Source organism: Mesoplodon mirus (assembly GCF_964341445.2).
Source record: "Mesoplodon mirus genome assembly, chromosome: 7".
Classification (NCBI taxonomy): domain Eukaryota; kingdom Metazoa; phylum Chordata; class Mammalia; order Artiodactyla; family Ziphiidae; genus Mesoplodon; species Mesoplodon mirus.
This window is the reverse complement of record NC_138983.1, coordinates 92669838-92695239: the sequence shown is the minus strand read 5'-3', so window position 1 is coordinate 92695239 and position 25402 is coordinate 92669838. Positions and strand designations below refer to the sequence as shown.

General features: G+C 39.5%; 1 protein-coding gene and 1 long non-coding RNA gene across 3 annotated transcripts in view; one reads left to right on the top strand and one right to left on the bottom strand.

Annotated features, from left to right (window-relative positions):
* Positions 1-25402, top strand: part of LOC309807674 (uncharacterized protein) — a 239551-nt gene that overhangs the window by 90914 nt on the left and 123235 nt on the right. The window lies entirely within an intron of this gene.
* The window catches only part of LOC309807714, a 91849-nt gene that overhangs the window by 6006 nt on the left and 60441 nt on the right, over positions 1-25402 (bottom strand). The window contains exons 2-3 of one of the 2 annotated variants that reach the window (XR_014294655.1): positions 20878-21004; positions 2932-3062 (exon numbers count right to left, since the gene is read on the bottom strand). This is a non-coding gene — a long non-coding RNA (uncharacterized lncRNA). The remainder of the gene's footprint in view (positions 1-2931; positions 3063-20877; positions 21005-25402) is intronic. The other variant, XR_014294656.1, reaches the window with a different exon arrangement.

The following is a 25402-nucleotide window of genomic DNA, read 5'->3' as shown; positions in this document are numbered from 1 at the left end:
CAGCTTACTTTGGATATTAAAACTCAATCACTTTATTAAATTCATTCCAATCTTAGACCTGACTACACATAAAATTCCTTTCTAAAGATTCCTCTTTAACAAACCTCTCACAACTTTCTCTGTCCATTTTGATTTGTCCCTTGTTCTCTTTCCCATTTAGAAGTTACCAGCTTTAGGACAAAAATCACTTAACAAAGTTTTTACATTAACAAAAACATCTCCATACCTTACACTTTTTCTTACCCCCAAATATATTCTAATTTCCTTATAATTCCTAGTAGCTTTAACCACATCTATTATTTACAATTCTTAATCCTTTGAAGCTTTAATTTTTTTGTAAAGATAAAGTTAAAAATTATGAACTGTGTAAGTATTTTGTGGCTTGGCAAACTTATAAATACATTTCATAATTTCTAGAAACATATTCTACTTCATAGTACAAGCTTTTAATGAAGCACAAGACATGTTTACTAATGGAACCAAACATATTTAGTGTGTAATAAGAGGTCAAAAGTAGGTAAACTTAGACTCGTTCAGCAATTAATATTTCAGTATTTTGTCTTAGTTGGAAATGATCTAGACATTCAATTCATTTAATTTAGCTTAGCAAAACTCTAAGGGTACAATTTATCAAAGACATTTAGAAAACTATTTAAGTTGACATAGCAAAAACAATTATTGCTAAAAAAAGTTTACCTAAAAGAATTCTTATCTTATGTCTATTTAATTAATTTGTTCTTAACAATCACTCAGATTACTCATGACAATTTCATAAGATGTTAAAGTAGTGTTAGCCATCATCTTAAATTATTATTATTATTACTTTTTTCTGAGAAATTTTGTAAAAGAGATAACATGAGCTTATTTGACTTTTAGTAAAACTACATAGCATAAAGCTATTATACTTAATGCTGATAACTCTTAAGATATGTCTGTATTAATTAAACCATTAAACCTGAACTAGATTTTACTTACCAAAAATTATCCTAGATCATGTGAATTTGAAAAATATTTGTATTCGTTTTTGTTATATTTTTGAGAATTTTTATATTGCTTGTTGGAATAAATTAAGTTTACTCACTCAGATAGCTACAGTCTTTTATTATTTATGGAGAAGACTTTTAAGTCTTCTTGCCCTTTAAGTGTACTTGCCCTTGATAAACAATTTTAAGGAGACTGTGATTTAGAGTTTGAGCAAGAGAGGGTTTTTCTGGTGGTTTTTGTTTAAAAAAAAAACCTCTTTCCTTTTTTTTCTTTAAATTTTAGTTTCAGGTTCTAACAATTGAGATAATCTGGGCTCAGTCTCAGGCAATGTGGCTGTGTTTACATTTCAAAGACATGGTAAGATTTATAACTTTAAGGGACAGAGAAAAAAGTGTAAATATTCTTCTGTGAGTTTTGGAGTGTATTTTTCTATTATCATAAGTTTCAGGGTAATTATTATTTTAAAACCTTTTTCTTCTTAAGTACAGGACAATTTTGCTCCAATTATCCTCAACTTTTATAATATCTACAAGAATTTGAGAGGAATAGGTTTCAGGGTTGGTGAAGATAAATGGGCCTTGACTTGTTCCTAAGTTGCATTTCTGGTTTTGTAGAGATTTGGAAGACAAAGATAATTGTTTCTATTAGCTCTTGAATATTGGCTTCCAACTGATCTTTTCCTAATTATTTGTAGGAGGGCCTAAGGAATTGCTGAGGAGATGGGGCAATTTTTAAAATTTTTCTTAAAAAGGGGAATTCATGTTGGATCTTTAATTTCTGTTATTTCATCTTAATAACGATTCCCTAAGGCTAGCTGTTATACATGATTTTTCCTTTCAATTTGATCCTTCCATAAATACCAATATGACAGCTGTTTATGATGAGAGCTCTCAAAAAGGGAATCTTTTAAATACAGCAAATTTAAAGGATCCATCATCTGGCCATTGAGGAGTAAGACCTTTCATTAATTTCAAATAGTGACTCAAATCAGTAAGCCTTTTTATGGAACGACCCAGAGGTAACTTTTCAGGCTTAGAATAAATCCTTACCATGGATGAAATAAGCATACTTTCAGATGGAGAGGGCACGGATGATATAGCCCCTATAATGTGAAAATTCATTTCCAAGGATAATCTAAGAAAGCAAAGGCCTTCATTGCACAGGCAGTAAGGGTGGTATAATGCAAACTGTGTCCCTGGTCTCTCCTGGGAATTTGAGGCACCTCTGATCCCAAACCTACTAATCTGTGACATCAGGCATATGCTGCTGGAATGGGACTTTTCCAACACTAACAAGGCAATGAAGGTTGAAACAACAAAGGCCCCTTATGGACTGGGTCCCCTTAGGACAAACTCCTCTGACAGCTGGCACAACAAGACTAGAGTGTGCTGTTTATGACTTTGTGTCTCAGAACCCCAGTCAATTCAACTGGTTACCAGATGCACCCCAGTAAGTACACCATCCAGATGGTGGAGACCAGAGAGAATATTCTCACTGGACAAAAAGCCAAATTCTCAGGACACAGAAAAATACAGAAGGAAAAATCTCATCCAGTTTTTATATAGAGGACTGACAGCAAAGTTTGTCTTAATAGGCACTGGACTGGAGAGAACTGGTAACTCACCAGTCTGTGAGGCTGTCTCAAACAGCAGGCTTATAGGGCCTATGCCTGTATTCTGCCCTATGGTTCTTTCTTCTTATGAAACACGACTCAGGAGACAGAGACAAAGAAAAACAGTGACTGTCTCTGGGAGGAAAGGATTAAGAAAAACTGAGATGAGATTACTCATTTCCATAAACCAGATTTTCTATGTCACAAGGATCTTGCTCCATAAGTATTTTCTTCTGCTAATCTAAATTTAGAGATAGAGAAAAGGAGACTCTTAAGCACTTTCCCTCCCACCAGACCTTACAGGCCTGGGAAGTTGAGGAGAGAAGAAACTTTACCTTCTGCTGGCCTTTGTCATGTGTCCTAGGATCTCTCAGCTGCAGCAGTCTTGTGGTGGGAAGCAGGGTTTAGCCAGCCTCCTGGTTGTCTTGTCAGCTGTTGAGGAGGAAGAAATGTCCCTGCCAACCTTCTTGAGTTAAAGAAGTAACAAGGTTTATACAGCCTTCTTGACCCTGCATTCCCTATCTCTGGTGCTAATGATGTCTTTCTACCTCCTGGTACAGGAAGGGCACCATTCACATGAGATATTAACTTCCTGCTTTCATGGAGACAGATAGGAAGGTCAGTGTGTCTCTCTTGCATCAGTCATTTCTTCAGTAACTTTAATTCAAAGTAATATTCCACTGAGGCATATTTTGGAGCATCCTGCCCTGGGCACCAACAAAGTCAAATGGTTTAGAGAGAAAGCAAGTCCCTTTGTCAGCACTGACCTGTGCTCATGGTGATTGTTATTCCATCTCCACAATACCATTGGGCTGGGTGCTCAAGAAACAGAGCTGTGAAAACATGGCTCCTGTCTCTTATAATTTATAGTACCAATGTTTCAAAGAAAAAATTTTATTTAGTGCCTCCTTTGTGTTAGACAATAATGCTGGTATATTTTCAAGATATACAAATAATAGAAAGAGACATGTATGGTACTTGAATTGTAGTGAGACATTAAAAATTCCCCCCCCCCAAAAAATCTTTTTCTTTATACTTATAAGGAAAAAAAATGTAGATTCATTTTGGATAAGATAAAGAAAATTTATGAAGTGATAAATCTAACCTGAGAAAGTAGAAAAGAACACAGTACACAGGCTCTGAGCATTCTACTCACAGAAAATATTGTCCTGTTCTTTTGCAATATGGACTTGTTCCCCTGTCCCTATGTCTGTCTCTTCCCCTCTCTGTTTCTGCCCCTCTTCTCTCTCTCCCTCACACATACACACATTCACTCCCCTACAAAAAAACCCATTGACTAAATGCTAATTGGCAGACACTGTGCTCAAACTGAGGCTACAGTGGTGAGTTAAAAACAGAGATAATTTTTCCATCCTCATCAAACGTATATTCCAAGATGGAGAAAGTGAATACTAACCAAAGAGTCACACAACCATAATATTGCAACCACAACTAAAAACCATAACCACTGAGTTAAGCTAAGCAAGCCACTATTGTCAGCTTTCTCTCAACCCTCAGTAGAGTGTGTTCCACTTAAAGGCCTTGAGTAAGTCACTATTCTGTTGAGAAAATCCAGGACATTTCTCAGTCTTCCACATCTGAAATTATGCAGTTTGGAATGTCAGGAACAAGAGTGAGGGGAAAGGTCATTCAGAACTGCAACTAACCAGTTTCTCTCTTTCTGACTGCTGCAATAACCTCCTGGTCTATCCTGTGTTTACTCCCATTCCTCTGGCCTGTTCACAGAGCTGCCAAAGTGGTCCCTTAAAACTTAAGCCTGATTGTGCCACTCTATACTCAAAATCATCCAGTGAATTCAATTTAATTACAATAAATCCAAAGTTCTCACCAAGGCCTCAAAGTCCTTTTTGATCTGTTCTCCCCTCCTCCCATGTCTCTCTTGGCCTCATTCCTACCACTCTCCCCCTTGTTTTCTGTAATCCAGCCAAACTTGCTTCTTCTCCAGCTTTTACTAAAACACTACTTAGTAGACAAACAATTTAATTTAAATTGGGCAAAAAATTTAATAAGACACTTAACCAAAGAAGATACAGGAATGGTAAATAAGCAACATTTAAAAATGTTCAGCATTATCAGTCATCAAAGAAAAATTAAAACCACAATGCAAATAACTTCACATCTACTAGAATGACTAAAATTAAAAAGATTGATAGCATCAAATGTTAGTAAGGATGGAGAACAACCAGAAGTCTCATACATTCCTGAAGAAAATGTGAAATGATGTACTACTTTGGAAAACAGTTCGGCATTAATACAACCCCCTAATTTCACCCCCTAGGAATTTAAATTAGAAAAATATGTCCACACAAAATTTGTACATGAACGTTCATAGAAACAACTTTATTCATGATTGTGAAACTGAGTAGGATCCTGTGGGGCCTTCCCAGTGACAGACTCCCAGTGTTCCCTGCTTCTTGTTTGTAGAACAAAGCTTTAGTCTCCTAGGCCTCCCTTGATTTCCAGAGAGCAGTTAATGACTACAGAACTGACAAAATTCAGAAACAAAGGAAAAGCAGTCAAGCAAGAAAAGTAACAATAGATTGAAAAACAGTGTTGTCTATATCCCTTTCTCCTCAAGGGATATAGATAACAGTCTGACACATATCCTTGATGTGGTGCTCCAAGGACAATGGTGCTTCAAGGACAAAGGACAACCCTCTCTGAAAAAGTGTCAGCGTTACACCCCTTATCAGACCCTTAATTGCCCTCCCCACCATGTTGTGATGGTTATGAAATTCCTGAGCCCAGCTGGGCCATGAGACCTGTCCCAAATAAGAAAAGGCATCTTCCCTGTCCCACTGCCACCCTATAGAAGGAAAGTATATGTGCCTCGACCAATTAGTAAACGAAATTTTCACCTTGGAGCATTCCTTTGTTTTCTGGCTATAAAAACTGATCAATAGCACATGTTTGGGGTCCACTCCCCCAGACTACTAGGAAGTCAGCCTGCTGTTCTGGCAGAGATACTTTCCTCTAATAAAGTCTATCTTCTTTACATTCTGCCTTGTGTCTGGAAATTCTTTTCCAACCCACGTATGGACCACGACACTTGAGCGTTTTTTGTAGACACTAAGGCTCTCCACCTGATGGAGGATTTGACTACATGCTGATCACAAGCATGTAGGTCCCAGACTGGTTGGAACAAGAAGGCTGATGATTAAGGTTCCCAAAATATCACCCTGTCACCTCTCCACCAACTAATCAAAAGAATGTCCATGAACTGATAATTCACCCTGAGACCCTCACTCCTAATGTTGTCTTTAGAAACACTTGCCCAAAAGTCTTCAGGGAGTTTGGGTCTTTTGAGCATTAGCTGCTTGTTATCCTTGCTTCACATCCTGCAAATAAACACTGTACTTTCCTTCACCACAACTGGTATCAGTAGATTGGCTTTGCTCTGCATTGGGTGAGTGAATCTGTGTTTGGTTTGGCAATAATTTAGGCAACCATGAAGGGGCCACCATCCCTAGTGGGCATCTCAACCATAGCACACTGGCCCCTGACCAGTGGCAGCTCATGGATACTACTCAGCAGCTGCTTGAGCACCTTTGTCTCAGAGATGGCCCTGAACACTTGCCACTGACCAGGCATCATTGGCCCATGGCACTTTTGATTTCTCTGGTAAAGGGAAAAAGACACATGCTTTGCTGGTTGAGATTTCTCTAGTAAGTAGTGGAACTTGTGTGTGATAATACCAGGGTATTCATTCTCTTAGCCATTTGGGTCTGTCAGTGGCTAACCATTTGTTGGGATTTTCCCTTTTGGGTTGAGGAGTTTGAAACCCTGAGAGACTACATTTGTTTGTTTGTTTGAGATTTTAAGATTACCAGCCATAAACAACTGAGAATGGGTAATCAGAGCTCTGTTTCATCTTATATTCCCTACGGTGTATTTTGCAGAATCGGGAATTTCTTAGCTCTTAGTTTCATGGGCTCATACCCATGAAAAGGAGAAGGTGATATTTTTCTAAAATCATGTGGTCACAGTATTCTTTAGGCTCTGGAGAATAATGACCCAGATGGGGCACTTTTTGACATTCTAAAACTTGTTTTTGCGAATGAAAAAGCTGGCTTGTTAAAAGTATCTCTTCACTATTCTGACCAGAAGGAAACAAATCTTACTAGGAGGAACTTACATTTTTCCCCCTGTGCCTTTGAAATGTAAATGTTCTACCCTGGGCTCTAGTGTACTCTCACTCACTCTTGTCTATACCATCGCCAATTCCTGAGACTGAGGGGGGAAAAAAAGGGAGAAGAGTCCTTTTTAAACTCAGGCAGGAAAACTGTGAGATCTCTGTTTGTCTGGAATGTATGTATGTCCATGTGTACATTATAAATATATCTCTTTTCCTTTGGATGGTATTATCAAAGTTAGTTTGTAAATGAGCTCTATTTAATTGACTTAAAGGAAATTAAGCACTTACAGAAATTCTCAGAAATATAAAAGAAACTAACTTGAAAGAATTTCAGATTCATGTGATCTGAAAAATATTCAATATTAAATTTGGGATAATGGCTGACTTGGTCTAATGTCTCATAAAGTTTTCTTGGGTAATCTAAACATAATTTTTGAGAACAAGTGAATAAAATAGAGGTAAATGAGACAAGAGTTTTTAGGTGAACTCTGGGAATAATTATGTTTTAGGAATGTCTACTTAAAAATAGCTTTTCTGGACGTTTTAGTAACTTGAAATTTTAGAGTTTAACTAAATTAAGCTAAATGATGAGAATTCATTGAATATCGAGGTCTTTTCCAAATAAAATAATATACTGAAATATTAATTACTAAACATTGGCTTCCTTTTACAGAGAAAGTAAAGATATTTAAGACTATTAATAAATATGTTTGGTGTCACAATGAGACATTTTCCATAAGAAAGCACATATTTTTAGAAATTATAAATAGCATTTATTTATAAATTTGCCAATCTACAGAATGCTAATGTAAAGAACAGCTCATAATTGCTTACTTCTTAATTTTCACTAGGAATTTAGGTTTTTAAGACTTGAGAATTCTAATTAAATATGTAATTAAAGCCACTAGAAATAATGAGAACATTTTAGTATACAGGGTAATAGGATGTGTGTTTTCATTAAAAGAAGGTATGAAGAATAGGAATTAATTTTGTTAAAGAAAAAGGAAGTAATTTTGTCTTAAAGCTGGTTATTTCTAAATAGGAAATAAAATAAAGGGCAAGTTAATATGAATATAGAAAGTTGTAGATTTCTGGGGAAAAAGTAATCTTTAGAAAGAAATTCTATGTGTTGTCAGGACTCACTAAGATTAGAATGAATTTAATTGAGTAAATGAATTTTAAGATTAAAAGTAAAGTGGTACAAAAACTTAAAATTTTTTTCTCTCTCTGTTAAGAGAAAAAAGTTTTCTTGGAATATTGATTTGCTTTTGATTACAGATGGTAAATTTTCTTTACCTTTTAAATAATCTGTTATAACTTTCTGTACTTGCTTTTAAAATCCTTCATTGTAACTTTGGTTAAATGGATAAGCATTGTTTCACAGTGATCTGTAATCCTATTTGACCAAGTGTCTTGAAACTTTTTAACATTTTGGATAAATTTCTCAAGGATAGAATCCTAATTAAAGATATTTTGACCTCTAGATAGCTTTGGGATGTTTCAGAGGACCCCTAAGTCATCTCAAAGAGAGATATTAAACTAATTAGGATTATTTGGTATGTTATGGGAGGCACTGTCAATTGATTAGGGATAAATGTATCTCCAACCTTCTTAGGTTATACATTTAGATTATACTAAATATCATTAATATAGATATTCTTATGTTATATGAAATTAAATAAAATTTCTAAAATTTGAATATGTCAAATTTGTATGTTACAGAAGTAAACAAATTTTTTTTTGTCAATTGCATTTTAACCAGCTCTTTAACTGTGTCTTTTTAAGTCTTTTTATCATTCATAGATGCTTTTGCAAAAATGCTTCATCTTCAGGAAGATTCATACTAAAGACTTTCTGACAAGTGCAGGTTTCTGATAACTTTCAAATCATACCATTGAATTGGGTAAGAAATTAAAGAATTCTAATGGAAATCCCGATGGTTTCATAAAGGTTAAGGCTGCAAACTGTAAACAGCTCAAATGTTCATCATCAAGTGAATGAGTAATTCACATCAGCAATAAAGGGGAATGAAATATTAATATACATAACATGGATGAATCTCAAAACATGCTGAGTGAAAGAAAACAGGAACCAAATACACACTGTTAGATTCTATTTATGTAAATTTGAGAATGGGAAAACTATAGTCACTGAAAGCAAATCATATCACTTTTGTAGGAAGGTGAGGATTGACCACAAAGGAGCCTAAGGAAACTTTCTGGGTAATGGAAATTTTCTGTATCATGATTGTGGTAGTGATTACACAACTGTATATATTTGTCAAAATTTATCTAACTGTGCTATACACTTAACATGAGTGCTATCAGTTGTATGTAAATTGTACCCCAGTAGGGGTGATTAAAAGGAAATATATATTATGTATGACATATAAATAATATATGTTTACATATATTACATCTATATCATGACAATAGAATAAAATATGTTCTTAGTGATTAAATTGCCATTTAGCCAACATCCAGAATGCCAAACATCCTTATTTTTTTCTTGTTTTTCCTTTCTCTAACCTTTCAAAAAGCATCATTTTTAATAGTCACATCAACATTGCTGATTAGATTTGCAGTAATTTGAAAACACAGAAGACATTCCTTTTAAAAATATAAACAAAAGCTTCTTTCATCTGCTCTCTAGATCTTTTTATTCTTATGCCACATTCTTTACACCAGTTGACCAACTGAGTTAGGCACTCATTTACTTTTTCACAAATCTTTGTTGTGTTTCTGCTAGTTCTGCATTAGGGACTATTAAGGAGGAAAACCACTGACACAAAATGGTTTCATTTGTGCTGAAGCCCACGATACCACGCATGTGTTTAATACCTAACCTACTTGCAATTTCAACCTTCACCAGAAATGTTATCTTAATTCTGAAATCTGGAATCTTCTGGTCAGCACCAATGTGGTAATCTATCACAGGGGCCCTCTCCATCTCCCCCAACCCAAGAAGAAGAGGCAATCTGCAAGATAAAACTCAAGGCTTCCCTTCCCTACAAAGAGAAGATAGTACTGGTCCCAAATAACCTTTTTTTCTTTTGCTAATGACTTTCTTGCCCACCCTCCTTTCTATAAAAACCTTCCACTCTGTGTAACTTCTCAAAGTGCCCTTCTATCTACTAGATGAGATGCTGCCCAATTCATAAAGCATCAAATAAGGCCAATCAGATTTTCAAATTTACTCAGTTGAATTTTGTTTTTTAACAAGACATGACCTTAAACAAGATAAACATTGCCCCTGTTTTCATCTCAGGTGGCCTCAGCCTGCAGCTGCTTGAAGCAGGATTTTGGTTCCTGGCCAGAGATTGAAGTCAGGCCGGGGCAGTGAAAGCACTAAATCCTAGCCACTAGACCACCAGGGACTAGTGGCCAGTGACAAGGTCCTGGCCTGTCTGCTGTGTAGAAATGAATTTCCACAGAGATGGAAAGTAGTGAAACAAGTAAAGTGTTTATTAGGAGGACAAAGAATACATGTGGATAGACACATGGGCGGGCTCAGAGAGAGAGTTGCGCTCGCATGGTAGTTTGAATCACTTTTATGGGGAATTTCTTCCAGGTTTCCTTTGACCAATCATCTTGCTTTGCCTGGTTCTGAGTCCATATTTGGTATACCTCAGGGTCCTCCCGTGTTCATGTGCATCTCTTAGCCAAGATGGATTCTAGCGAAGAGGCCTATGGGTAGTTGACATCACTTACTATGGGGTGGTGCCCTCTCCCTTTTTGACCTCCAAGGAACCCTTCTGCACATGTGTAGCTGGGAAGGTCTCCTTGACTATGAGAATGAGGAACATCTAGTCTTTTATCTCTTATCTGGGCAGGGCACAGCCTCCTTTCTCGATTGCCCTGTTATTGATATTTTGGAGTTTCTGTCCAGAGGGAATGAACTCCTGCTGCTTACCCTGGGGCCCATCTATCTCCTGCCTCACTTTCACAGAACTCACAATCTGCTGTGAGAGACAGTCAGAATATGAGCACACACACACACAAATAATTTTAAAGCCCGATAGATTTGAAGTCAATAGAAAAGACATTGAGGGCTTCCCTGGTGGCACAGTGGTTAAGAATCCGCCTGCCAGTGCAGGGGACACGGGTTCAAGCCCTGGTCCAGGAAGATCCCACATGTCGTGGAGCAACTAAGTCCGCGAGCCACAACTACTGAGCCCGCATGTTGCAACTACTGAAGCCCACGAGCCTAGAGCCCGTGCTGCGCAACAAGAGGAGCCACCAAAATGAGAAGCCCTCACACCGCAACGAACAGAATCCCCTGCTTGCCCCAACTAGAGAAAGCCCACGCGCAGCAACGAAAACCCAATGCAGCCATAAATAAATAAATAAATAAATAATAAATTTTTTTAAAAAAAGAAAAGACATTGAAAAAGAAATGGGCCTCCTTTTGATAAGGAAGTCAGAGGTTTCTCTGTAACTTCTTTTGAGAACAATAAGCCATGTCTTTTCCCTCTTCTACATTTTCTCTCCCCACTGCTGACCCCAACAAAATGCTGAAGACAGAATTTGCACTCAATAGATTACCTTTTAAATTGATGTAAAAGTATAAAGTATATTTAAGTGCATTAAAGTATGGAAGGGCATACATTTGGAGCATAAAAGCTCAGTACCTGCTGGAAATATCACATAATTGATGAATATAAAACTAATTATATAATAGGGAAATTAAAAAGAAATTTCAGGCTGTGTAGAGACTAAATTAAGAGAACAATATCATATATAATAGCTGAATATTTTGGCATTTGAAATTGGAATTTAAAAAATAGATAAGAGAGGAAGAAATAGGAGTCTTAATTAATAACTGAAGGACAAAGGGGGGATAGGTAGCTTATTTAGCTTATTTCTGCCTTTTTAGTTGCAGAAAATATCAGTTTTGAAACCAGATATGGTTGCCATGTATTAGTTCTGCACAAAGTGCTAGGATGAGTTTCCCCACACCCACAGTTTGGGGATAGTGCTTTACTCATAACTCATCTTTCATGCATTTGCCTAAATTCTTGTGGAATACAGCTGGACTTGCAGCTCATAAATGTGACCTTTGGATGTGTTTTAAACACTACTGAACTCCATTTTAATTTTACATAGTAAAGCCTCTGGGCTCTATTTACTCTTTCATTATATAACATTCATTTATCTTATGAAAAACGCTGTGATTCACTGTTGGTCTAGCATTTTTTTTTTCACTTATTTGGATGATTTTTAGAATCCAAACTGTATTGTTATTTATCTTGGAAAACAGAAACACTTTCGGGAGTCAGTTCTCTGAGTCCCAAACCCCTCACCTGACACCCTCTTGTGGTGCTGTGCCCTGGGGGGAGGATACAGCAGGACCTGCAGGTGGAGAGGCCTAGACAGCTGAGGGTATTATGTGTCTGGTTTATCGCCAAGATCAGTCAAGCCCCAAATTATAGTGTTGAGGGAGAAATTTTTCACGTAATGAGGTATGGGGAAGTCCTTTAGGCTTATACATGGTTCAGTGTAAACTCTGTGTGAACTGAAAGAGCCTGTCAAGCACACAGCACATCTGCTTTAACCATTAAGGAAAAGAAATGCCTGATTCAAACAGGAGGATAAGTGACTCCCTTCTTACGATGCCCGTGTTCACACCCTCTCGAAGACGAGGCTCCTTTCCCACGTGCCAGGATCCTACTGTCTCACTACACATGTCCTCAATCTGTCTCTTTTGAAATCTTCAAGGAATAGACCCCTGTCATGTCTGATGTATGTTCTTTGTTCTGATAAAATACAAGACTACCATGCTTCAGTGGAGAAGTTCCTTAGAGCCTTTTGAGGGGCTGCCTCCCAGATTATAGCCCTCAGCTTGGCTCAAATAAAACTATTTTCTGTTCCTATTATAAATTCTTTATTATTTCCCTCCACAGTGTGTTATTCCTTATGAAGTCCAGCTGTTCTAGGCTGACACCAAGCCACCCTGAAGCAGCCATCGTGTCTTCATTGCCTCTTTCTCACATCTGGGTCCTTGAAGGTTGCTGAGATCACACTTGCTTGTCTGTGTCCATGGAACCCAGGGCAGAGCCCAGGTCCTCCCACCAGGGCCCTGGATTCTGGTACCAAACCCAGGAGAAGGTGTGCTCTAGTTATATCAGCCTCACCTGGCACCAAGGCCAAGATCGTCATGTGTTTTTTCCCAGACTTCTTCTGTGGGAAAGGGTTTTGGGACGTTTTGTTTTCCCTAGTTCACCCTAGAGAGATGCAAGGAGGAAGTCTGATGCAGACTTTCCAGCTTACAAACATCTGAGGGCTGTGTCTCAGGTCAGGATCAATGTTCCCTTTTCCATGGGCATTCAAGTCAGTGAGGCAGCCTGACTTGAGGGCCAGGACTCTGCCTCTGTAGTCCTGGAGGTGATGGCTGAAGGCTGGGGACAGGGGCGCTGCAGTTCTGCCCAAGGGGAATTAAAGGCCAGAAAGCCCTGGTTTCTGCAGGAGTCTGATCATCGCCTGGAATGTATGCCAGTTAACATATAATTTCTTTATCCTATTTATTCATTATTGTTATTTCTCATTGTACTTTGGGACTCAATTTTTTATTGTTATAGAAATCCAGTGTTTTCAAAGATTCTCCCTCAAGGATTCTACTGTTAACATTTTTCATTAAGAGAAATGCCTGTCTATTCCAATCTTTCTTTCCCTCCATTATTTACTGTGTCTTTTCTAGGTCTTGTCCTTGTCTCCTGGGCCACAGTCAGTAATGTCTCCACTTATGCATTCTGAGTGTGTGATCATTTGGTCCAAGGGATTCTGCTGAATGAAGTATAAATTCTGATATCTTTCTCTTGCAAACTTTCAAAACCTACAAATAAAATGAAGATATGGGCAATATAAAATGAAAATATGATTTTCCATTCTTATTAATATCTATCTCTATATTTCAATAGAATTCAATTATTGCCCCTGGTGACTATATTTTTCAAAAGAATTCCCTAAATAATTACCAGGGATTCACTACTCCAATGTAATGTAGAAGATATTCTTAGTGTATTCTTCAAATTCATGTTGATGGAATGCTCAAGTTCCCTATATCAAATTGAGCTCCTATATTCCCTCTGAATAATAAAACTAAGATATGTTTGCTAAAGATTGTTGAAAAACAACATTTTAGCTTGACATGGACAGTACAAATACAGTATCACTAAGGGTGAAAATTTAGTATATGTCCTGTGGACTACCAATTTCATGTTCCACAATCACAATCGAACCATTTAAATACAGAATTATTTCCTAATTCTCTATTATATAAATCTCATTATAAATAACAAGCATTTTAAAAGCTTTAAATTTTTAACTATAGCTCATAAATTTGTACCTTTTCTCCTCTATCAACAAAAATTGACTTTCATGGTTAACTCAGTTAAAAAATAAAACAGCACAATAGGAAAGAAGTAAAATATCTCCATTGCCTACAATATATAATAATATATATAAATATGCTGATGACAAAAACGTGGGTCTGCTCTCCCACGTGCAGTAAAGCAAATCTACTGACACCAGGTTATGGCGAAGGAAAGTGCAGCGTTTATTGCAGGTGCCAGGCAGGGAGTTCAGGTCAGCTAGTGCTCAAAACCCCTGAACCCCCTTTCCTGATGGGTTTCATGAAAGCATTTTTAAATACCAGGTGAGAGAGGGGAATCACCGGGTATGTGATCAGCTCCTGCACAATTCTTTGGTTGATGTGAGGTAACAGAGCAGTGTCACAGGGGTTAACGTTATCAATCCTCAGGCTCCAGTAAAAGATCTCCTACTTAAAACAGTTTTGAAAGTTAATAAAAATAAACACTAACTGAGTAGAGGGAAGGTGTCCTCAACTTCAGAACCGTGTAAAGTCAGCAAATATCACAGCTGGTACACCCCTCGAAGAGACTGATCTGGACTGGTTGCAATTTTTAAGAAAACACATTTGGGTAAAATTAACTCTGCACTTAAAAAAACTGACTCACAGGTTTTAGGTTTTCTCAATGCTCTAAAAGTACTTCTTTTTCCTTTCCAAGAAGGGACTTTCAACCTCCCCCAAAGTAAAAGGGCAGTGCCTCTTGGATTTCTTTCTCTCACTGAACACACCGAAGAAAAATTGCATCATGTTGGTGTCTATCTGAATAATGTGCTCAGGGCTCTCCCTGAGTCATTGCATGGTTCTCATTTGCACGTGGGAGCCAATGGGTCTAAGTGCAGGCCACCACAAGATGTGCCACTATGGCATGTGGATTATTTTGAGCTGAAAACAATCAGGCCCAAAAGACTCAGGAAGAGCCTTTGAACTTCCCCCTTACTGCCTAAAATAATTTAAGACAGGAGGCCTGTCCCAGGAAGAAGCTATCACTAGAGATAAATGTAGTATAATATTAGGTGTGGTAGAACAGGAGGAACATTGAGAAGCCCATTTGATCAAAATCCTCTCTGTGGGGCTTCCCTGGTGGCGCAGTGGTTGAGAGCCCGCCTGCCGATGCTGGGGACATGGGTTCGTGCCCCGGTCCGGGAAGATCCCACGTGCCGCGGAGCGGCTGGGCCCATGAGCCAGGGCTGCTGGGCCTGTGCGTCCGGAGCCTGTGCTCCACAAGGGGAGAGGCCACAACAGTGAGAGGCACGCGTACCACAAAAAAAAAATTCTCTCTGTGTCTCATTGTCTTTGGATGGATTAGCAAACATTTGTTTACCAAACATTAACTCTTTTTAACTTCCTGTGAATTACCTTACTTCCCCTTGAAATTTCAGACCCATACCTCCTTCTGATGCCGAAATTTGGCTTCTGTGCACTGGTATGGAATCGAATTCGGGGGCAGAGTTTGGGTGAAGTAGAAAAGAATAGGTTTATTGTGTTGCCAGGCAAAGGGGGACACAGCAGGCTAATGCCCTCAAAACTGTGTGTCCCAACCTGGGGGGATTTGGTGAGGAGTTTTATAGCAATGGTTCAAGGTCAGGGTTGCTGATAAGGATTATGGTGTGTTCAGGGCCTGCAATCCTTTAATCTGGCCTCAAGTGGTCTCCTGATGAGCTTCTATGCTTCTCAAGGTTATCAAACCGTGACCTTCTCTCTAGAATGAAGGATGCTTCATCAAGTAGTTAACATCTTCCATTTGTTGGGGGTTTTAGTTCTGTAGAAGAGCTCAGTTATTGGTATATGTTTCCCTTGAGGCAGAACCAGGATCTTGTCCCAAAGCTGCACTATTGTTTCTTGACAGTTCCTCCCTTGTCTCTGCAGCCCCTCCCTTCCCTGATTAGCAACTATTTGACCCTACCCTTTGGAATTCAGGGAAGGTTGTGGAGGCTGAAGCCTAGTCCCTGCAAACAAGAAATGGGGGACACAGAAAGACTTTAGTGCCCAGGAGCCCCACGGGGTCCTGCTCAGTTTCACTTCTCTTTAGTCAAGAATATATACATGTCACCTTGTCTTGCTGTCTTTGGAATTCTTCATACTTATGTGAATTCCCCATGTGCACATAATAATTTAATTGTCTCTTGTTAATCTGCCTTATGTCATTTTCATTGCCAGCCAAAGAGCTAATGTTACCCAAAAACCTGGGTTTGCCTCTTGGTGGGTGTCAAGCTGAAAGGCACAACAAAAACAAAGATTGGGAGAAGAAAGGATTTGTTACTTGCAGCAAGTAAAGAGAACACCGGGGGTCTTTCCCAAAGCAGTGTCTTCCTGAACAGCAAAATTGGGGAATTTTTAAGCTAAGGGTATATGCATATTCATGAAGGGGTTTGGGTGGTCCACAGAGTCCAAGCTTTAGTGGACTGAAGTCATGAGGGTCAGAAAAGGTCAATATCATCATTCCTTATGTTCCCAGTTGATCAGGCTAATCTTTACCATTGAAAGAGAACTGGGAGCCTTTACAATTATCTTTGTTATTGTTACTTCTTTTACCTGAAAACAGTCCTTTGATTCTGCATTATTTTGTTCCCTTAAGATCATTAATTACTGAGACCCTTTCAACGGCAAGCATCCTGGCCAGGCTTACATTGCAAAATGGCTTAGGCCAAAAATGACTCCTAGATATACATATTATTAAACTTTTGTTTTATTTTCTCCTGTTAATCAGTCTCACGTCAATTTAATTCTTAGACCAGCTAAAAGTGTTACCTGAAACACTTCTTTTGTTGAGCCAAAAGACACAACCAAGCCAAAGGGCAGGAGAAGGAAGGCTTTATTACTTGCAGCAAGTAAGGAGAACACCAGGGATTTTCCCAAAACGGTGGCTCCTTGAACAGCCAAATTGGGAAAGTTTTAAACTGTCAACTGAAAAAAAAAAAAAAAAGCACAAACTGAGAGTTGTGAGTTAAGTTTTATTTGGGGCAAAATGAGGACTATAGCCAAGGAAACAGCCTCTCAGATAGCTCTGAGGAACTGCTCGAAAGAGTTAGGGGGAAGGTCAGCATGTATGTGATTTTGGTGAAGGGGGACACATGGAATCAGGGACACATTTTGGCAGAAATTTGCTGCTAGTCATGAAATGGTGGCTGCTAGTCACAAGGAGCAGATGTCTCCATGAATGATTTTAGTGCTTTTCTAGATATGAGAAGATAAAAGAAACTGGGCTCATAAAATCTTCTGAAAATATCTAACTATCTGAAGGCCTGTTCTGCCGGGTTTTCCCAGAGCATAGACTGCCTCATTCCTGATCTCTGTCCTGAATTCCATTCAGGGTGTGTTGAAGGTTGTGAAACAAAATTTATATTTTATGGCAAGACAAGAGAAATTTAAACATAAACTCTTCTCTGCCCTTTGGTCTCCTCTCTCCCCACACTGTGCATTGTGCATCTGCATTATACATTGACCAAACCTCCCCCATAGGCAGGGACACTTGCTCAACCATAAAGAGCAACATTCTCCTAACATCAACAAGACAACTCCCTCCTTAAGAGATAACATTTCTTCTTGACCTTGTAAGGGGTTACATGACCAGCAGGATGGCACTTAGATCTGAATTATGTAAACGTTCAATAACATGTCATTTGATGTACAGCCCTCGGTCTCAAAAAAAACTTATACACCTCCCTGGGTTTCTAATGGGCAGAACAGCTTTCAGAGTTTTCTGAGATGCTCTTCCCAGGTTATAATCCTCAAATTTGGCTCAAAGAAAAATTTCCAGTTCTCTTTTCGATCAAGTGATTACTTTTTTGTCAAGGTCAGAGACTACAGTGGCTAGTGACTTCATTCTTATAGAACCAGATGGTAAGGGACCATTTTATTTCACAAGATCATTAATTACTGAGACCTGTTCAAGAGCAAGCATCATGACCAGGCTGAGATCACAAATGATTTAGGCTTAAAATGGCTTCTCTTATGTCAAAAAGTTATATTTGATTCTTTTTCTTTGGGGACCCCCGACTCCATTTGCCTACAGAAGGGCAGAGGAAAAGTTCTTCCTCTCTGACAGTCTTCATGACTGCCTGGAGAAACAATGATGGACTCAGGAGTTCTTCTCAGCCTCGATGTGCACAGAAATCTTTATGCCTATGGTAAAGGGGCATGGAAAGGAGAGGGTTCTCAATGTGTAGAAGTTCAGATGCTTTCAAAGGCAGGCAATGTGCCCTGCACTATAATGCCTGTTGGGCAGGAAGAAAGTTTCCTGTACCCTTCTAGATTTTTCTGGTTAGTCTAGGAATTAAATTGACATGGGACAGATTAAGATTAACAGGAGAAAATCAAACAAAATTTAATAATATGTATACATGGAAGAGACCCAGGAGAACTCAGTAAATCTCCCAAATGGCTGAAATCCTCACCTTAAATACCACTTTCAACTAAAGACAAACATGTTGGGTGTAGTGGTTTGGGACTTCAAAGGGGAGGAAGGCAATTCTTCCCCGGACCTCATACCTGAGGTCACCATACCTCAAGGGGAAATTCAGCTTGCACTGCAACTTCAACTAAAGAACAGTTCTTCGTGTAACACTGCCGGATACTGGAAGATACACTGGCCCCTCGGCCGACCGAAGGCATTCCTTCATTGAGGCCGTTCGCTAGTCGCAGAACACCCTGCTTTAAAAAGTTGATTCAGTTTAGGGCACAGTGGGTAGCTTGTGTCTCTTTTACTTGTTAGAAAACACACGTATTTAGGCTGCGTGTCAATCTAGACATGGCGTCTATAGCGAAAAGCCTGGTTTTCCCATTTTGAAAGCTCCATTCTTGCAGCCGGAAAAAACCTGAAAAACACTGTTGTTGCCGTGCTTCTAGTCCCTGCAGGCATGGCTCTGAGAAAAAAAAGAGTTTTCTCGAAAGAAAGAGGGTACTTCCAGGTCCTGGGTGGGAGCTCTTCCTGCCCTGCTCTAGAGCTAAGGGGAATCTCAACGGGGGCCCTAGCCTCAACGTAAGGTCTTGATTTGGCATCCAGAAGGGTAGGCGTGAAGCAGGTTCCCTGAGGCCTTAGTCGCAGTTCTGCATTCGTTTAACGGCAGTAAGTGTCTAGAGACTCGTGGCCCCGTCGCGTCAGCGCCAGTTTCAGGACAAGAACTCTGAGGACCCGCCGGCTCCCCTGGGCTTGCTGGGCCACACTCAGACCCGTAGGCCCTTCAGGGTGTCCCAGGGTAGGCCGAGGGAAGGGTAACACACTGCAGTCTACCTTGGGGGAGCTAGATGTTGATGTTCCAACTACCGGGTTTGTGTTTTTTTTTTGCAAAAACCCCTAAATATCCTGTGCCCTCCCTTACCTCTTCAGAACAGTCCCTCAGAGCTATCTGAGAGGCTGTCTCCTGACTTAAGTCCTCACTATGTCCTCCAAATAAAACATAATTCTCAACTTTTAGGTTGTGCATTTTTTTTCAGTCAACATTTAATTGTATGGCTCATGTAGGTACTATGCCTAGATGTAATGGGATGAGCTGTAAATTATTAAAACTAGATAAATTCTGTCAGCTCTACCACTAGCTGAGATCAGGCTTTCTTCTCTGGATACTTCTGTCATAGACCTTGGCAGATATGGGGTCTGTGTTGGTCTTAAAATTCTTCTTAGAATTGTGGGGACTCATTCATTCTTTCAACAAATTTTACTGCTTATATTCTATGTGTCAGTTACAGTGCTGGGTCTTGAAATACAGAAGTCAACACACGAAAATACAAGGATAAAACACATTTTCTACCATATTAACTTTTTTCATTCATTAATTCATCCTTAAGTCATTCAACACGCATCTTCTTATTGAATACTGATGAGGGATCAAATGCTATGCTAAACACTGAGTATATAACTGCAAATGAGATGGATAGGCCCTGATTTTGATGTCACTACTATCTTTTGTCGTGCCATATAGTGGGACAGCTTCGTTATTCCCTTTACCGTAAGTTTTGGTTTTTTTGCGGTACACGGGCCTCTCACTGTTGTGGCCTCTCCGTTGCGGAGCACAGGCTCTGGACGCGCAGGCTCAGCGGCCATGGCTCATGGGCCCAGCCGCTCCGCGGTATGTGGGATCTTCCCAGACGGGGGCACGAACCCGTGTCCCCTGCATCGGCAGGCAGACTCTCAACCACTGCGCCACCAGGGAAGCCCTACCCTAAGTTTTTATCACAAATTGCTAATGAAAATAAAACTGTTAGTGGAGTTTCAACATGCATAGGTAAATGAGAACACAGAACTCCCCTTTCGCATGCCCCATTCTCCTCCTTCTAACTCCCTATGTGAACTCACTTTGTGCCAAGACCAAGAAGATGTGCCCCAATAAGAACCAAGCTGATTTCCTCACACTGACAGGGGCTATTGCTCACTTAGAAGACTTGATGCTTAAGTTTGATAAGCAACTAGAAGACCATGGAGACAACCTATAAAAATGATTTGTATTGGGAGAAAATACTAAAAAGGGTTAATGTGCTGTTCCACATGTCTAACCTCCTGGGATTAAACCACAGGCACCAAGGTCACCAAGGGTACTTGGCAACAATGAGCTAAAAATGAAAAAAAAAGCATCATACTGTTATTGTATTCATCTTCCCCCAAGGCACTCTCTGATAAACACCACAACCACTAAGGGAATTGAGAACAGCTTCCTTGTGGGGTAGGTTATATATGCATCTTTTTCCAAGAAGTTAAATCATATCCAGCTATCAGCACACCTTACTTAAGGTGATTGCAATGTATGAGATTAAATGTTCCTACCTGATTGGAAAACTTCTTGTCCTCAATTCATTGGCTATACTGGATTATTTTTCTTGGGTCAGACCTTCAGACTTCTACCAGAAATCGTTCCTTTGGGGAAACCAGGCCCTCTCAGAAACTCAGGAAACTGAAATGGAGACAGCAAGAGAGAAGGAAATTATTTGCACATATAGACCTCAATTGTTTGGTTTTAAGTAAACGTCCCAGCAAACATCTTCTAAATGGTATAATAACTTGAGGGAAATTCACAGTTTATAAGTTTGTGTACTCATAAACTGAACATATTATGATAAGAGTACAGGTTGCATTTTGTGTCTTCAACTCAAGCAAAGACTTCAAAAAAGTCCCAGTTATCCTTTATTCATTAAGACACAAAGAAAGGGCAAAAAGGGCAAGTTTCTAAGTCTTTTTCTTTAAAATTTACTTCCTTTCTTCAGTCTTCATCAAGATCTTCAGGAAATTAACTTTACTAAAGTTAATTATTCATAAAATAAACATAGGAACCTGAAGAAGACTATTTCACAGAGACCTGTAATGTACAATATCCATTGCATACATGCACCATGAGCTTGTCTTTTCTAGCACTGGCGTACACAAAACTCTGTGCGTGTGTGCACATGTGTGTCTTTTTTTTGTGATGGAGCCATAGGGAGAAAATAAATCTATTGGCTGCAATTCAGTGATGTAGAAAGATTTAAGGGTAAAGGAAAAGGCTACATCAAGTGAAGCAATAAAGTCATGAGGTTGTGCCTCCATAATAATAACAATAGCAGTCTTCTGTAACCAAGGGAGCAGGCTCCTCAAATTATAGTCACACCTGTTAGACCATCTGCCCATAAATTTCACACTATCATTAATGGAAAACAAATGGCACTGTCTCTCCTTCCCTTTATCCATTGGCCATTCTCATATAAATGATTTTTCTCCTCAAGGTCATGCTCTTTCCTATCTGTTTAAAAATATTAGGATTTAGGAGGAGTGATACATAATGTGCCATGCCTTGGTACTTGTACCAGTGATGGCTCTGTAAGGAGCACTGGATTGTTAGGAGGCTATAAATTGAATTCCCCTAGAAGCAGAACCTGAGGCAATAATTTGAATGCAAACTGTTCATGTGGGAGGTGCTTCCAGAAAACTCAGAAGTGGAGTGGGAATTGAGAATGGAGGCATGGAAGGAAGCCAACAGAGGTGCATTACTGAATAAATTACTCCTGCAGGAAACTGCTGCCAGTACTTCAGGGGAGTTCTGTGAAACTCTATAGAACATGTCTCAGAGTTATCCCAAGAATTGGTGAGAAACTTGAAGTACTTATCTTCCAGTCCCCTCTGTCCTTGGTTGAAAGCTACACCCAGATACATTAACTCCTGTACATTTCTGGCCTGCCCTAAGGTGGATAATTGCAGGTGGTAGCATGAGTCTATCAGCATATACTGGAATGATGAGTGCTGGGGAGATATGAGTGGAGCATTGAAACCATCTAATACAGTCGGGGCAGGAGATATTAATTATTGGCTTGCAAGTCCAAATGGGTAACCTTAAATTCCTGGGTTAATGGTTTTACTTTGAGGTATTTAAGCATGATGTATGAGTAAAAATTTCCTCTATTAAATCAAGTTGAAGATCCTAAGTCCCTAATCTTCTGGAAAACTGTGGGTATCTTTTTAACAGATTTTTGAAAAGTAACATGATTAAGATTTCAAACTGACCATCCATTCATTCATTCATTCACTCATTCAACAAACATTTATTGAACACCTAAAGTATGCCGTGGGTTAAACTAGGCACCAGTGTTACCGTTACTAAAATCATTATCGTGCCACCTAGAAGTCAATGTATTGTGACACTCAAGTAAGAAAATCCATAGTTACCGTAAAAATTATTACAGAGTGATATAGGAAGACACGGTAAGACCTTAATTCATGCTGTGGACAGTAGTATATGGGGGATATCAGTAGGGCTTCCTGTAGAAGGCAATTGAAATGGATATGTAACATGAAGGAAGGGTGAATTTTTGAGGAAAAGAGAAGATAAATTCATGTTTGCCAGAAAATGAATGGTTAAGGATCAGTCCAGAAAGGAGTTCCATTCATAATCAGTATAAGAAATGTCACTGGGGCTTCCCTGATGGCGCGGTGGTTGAGAGTCCGCCTGCCGATGCTGGGGACACAGGTTCGTGCCCCGGTCCAGGAAGATCCCACATGCCGCGGAGCGGCTGGGCCCGTGAGCCATGGCCACTGAGCCTGCACGTCCGGAGCCTGTGCTCCACAACGGGAGAGGCCACAGCAGTGAGAGGCCCGCGTACCACAAAAAAAAAAAAAAAAAAAAAAAAAAGAAATGCTCACTGGAGTGTAAGAAAAGAAGACAATGGAGAGGGTGGTAGAAGCCAGACCATGAATGGTCCATGTATGTATACTAAGTGCTATGGTCTAGTCTTTGTGTTCCCCTCCAAATTTATACGTTGAAATCTTAATTTCCGGAGGTCATAGTAGTAGTAGGTGGGGCCTTTGGGAAATGATAAAGGTATTAGTGCTCTTCTAAAAGAGACCCCACAGAGCTCCCTAAGCTCTTCTGCCATGTGAGGTTACAATGAGAAGTCTGTGACTCAGAAGAGGGCCCTCATCTGACCATACTGGCACCCTATTCTTGAACTTGCAGCCTCCAGAACTGTGAGAAAAAAATTCCTGCTGTTTATGAGCCACCCAACCTGCAGTATAATCTTACAGCAGCCCAAAAGGACAAAGAGAGTTGGGATGTGAGGTTTTACTCCAAGAAAGATGGGAATCCATTGAAGGATTTTAACTGGTAACTTAGAAGAGAGAAAAGTTTCATAACACAATCAGGTATTTTTATAAGAAACATTTGTTTCATTTTCAGAAAGATCACTCTGGAAATACTGTGACTAGATTTTTGGAGAAGGGTGATGGCAGTCCCGGATATAGAAGGATGAGTTAGTACTCCATTAACGTAAGTCAAACAAGAAAGTGGATATAAAACGTGTGAATTTGTGGCTGAGAGTTCTTTTCTTTTAGCACTTGAAAAATGTTATGTCAATGCTTCTGACTCCAGAGTTTTAGACAAGAAATATGCTGTCATTGGAATTGGTGTTTCTCAATAAGCAATGCATCGTTTCTTCCTGTCCACTTTCGAGATTTTTTTAGTCTCTACTTTTCAGAAGTTTAGTTATGACACGTCTTGGCAAGGATATCTTTGCGTTTTTCCTCTTTGGGTTTGTTCAGATTCTTGAATTTGTGTTTATGTCTTCTAAAAAATTGGGAACTTTTTAGCCATGATTTCTTTGAATACTTTGTCAGTCCTACTTGCTCTCTTTTTTCATTCTGGAACTTTGATGACATGAATGTTAGTGCTTTTGTTACTGTTCACAGGTTCTTGAGATCCTGTTCTTTCCCCCATCTTTACCCCTCAGTCTATTTTTCTCTGTACATTTGGTACATTGTATTGATCTCTTCTAAGTTCATGATTCTATGCTTTGTAATCTCCACTCTATTCTTTTTTTTTTTTTTTTTTTTTGCGGTACGCAGGCCTCTCACTGTTGTGGCCTCTCCCATTGCGGAGCACAGGCTCCGGACACGCAGGCTCAGCGGCCATGGCTCACAAGCCCAGCCGCTCCGTGGCATGTGGGATCCTCCCGGACCGGGGCACGAACCCGTGTCCCCTGCATCCGCAGGCAGACTCTCAACCACAGCGCCACCAGGGAAGCCCTCCACACTATTCTTGAGCAATGTTTTTTTTTTTTTTTTTTTTTTTTTTTTTTTTTTTTTTTTTTTTGCTGTACGCGGGCCTCTCACTGCTGTGGCCTCTCCCGTTGCGGAGCACAGGCTCCGGACACACAGGCTCAGCGGCCATGGCTCGCGGGCCCAGCCGCTCCGCGGCATGTGGGATCTTCCGGGATCGGGGCACGAACCCGTGTCCCCTGCATCGGCAGGCGGACTCTCAACCACTGCGCCACCAGGGAAGCCCTAGCAATGTTTTTTGATTGTTGTATTTTTCAGTTCTACTGTTCTCATTTATTTTTATTGTTATAGCTTCTAGTTCTTTGTTTACATTTTCTATTTTTCCCATTTCTGTCAAGGAACACATAATTGCTAATTGAAGCATTTATGTGACAGCTTATTTAAAATCCTTGTCTGATCATTTCAATAGATGTTTTATCTCAGTGTTGGTGTATGTTTATTGTCTTTTCTCATTTATTCTGTGATTTCCTGGTTCTTGGTATCATGAGTATTTTTCCATTGTATTCTAAACATTCTGAGTTATTATATGACTCTGTAACCCATTTAATTTTATTATTACTTTTTAGAAGGAAGTCATCCTATTTGAGGCGTAGTATGAGGACTGGGGGGTTACGTACAGATTTCCATTGGGCCCTACTGACAATACCCCAGCAAAAGTGGGCACTTACATTGTCTCACTGCAGACAGATCAAGTAGAAGTTCAGCTATCCTACTGGCCCTTCTGACACCTTCCCCCCAAAAGTGGGAGCATTAATATCATTGTGTTGCCTTT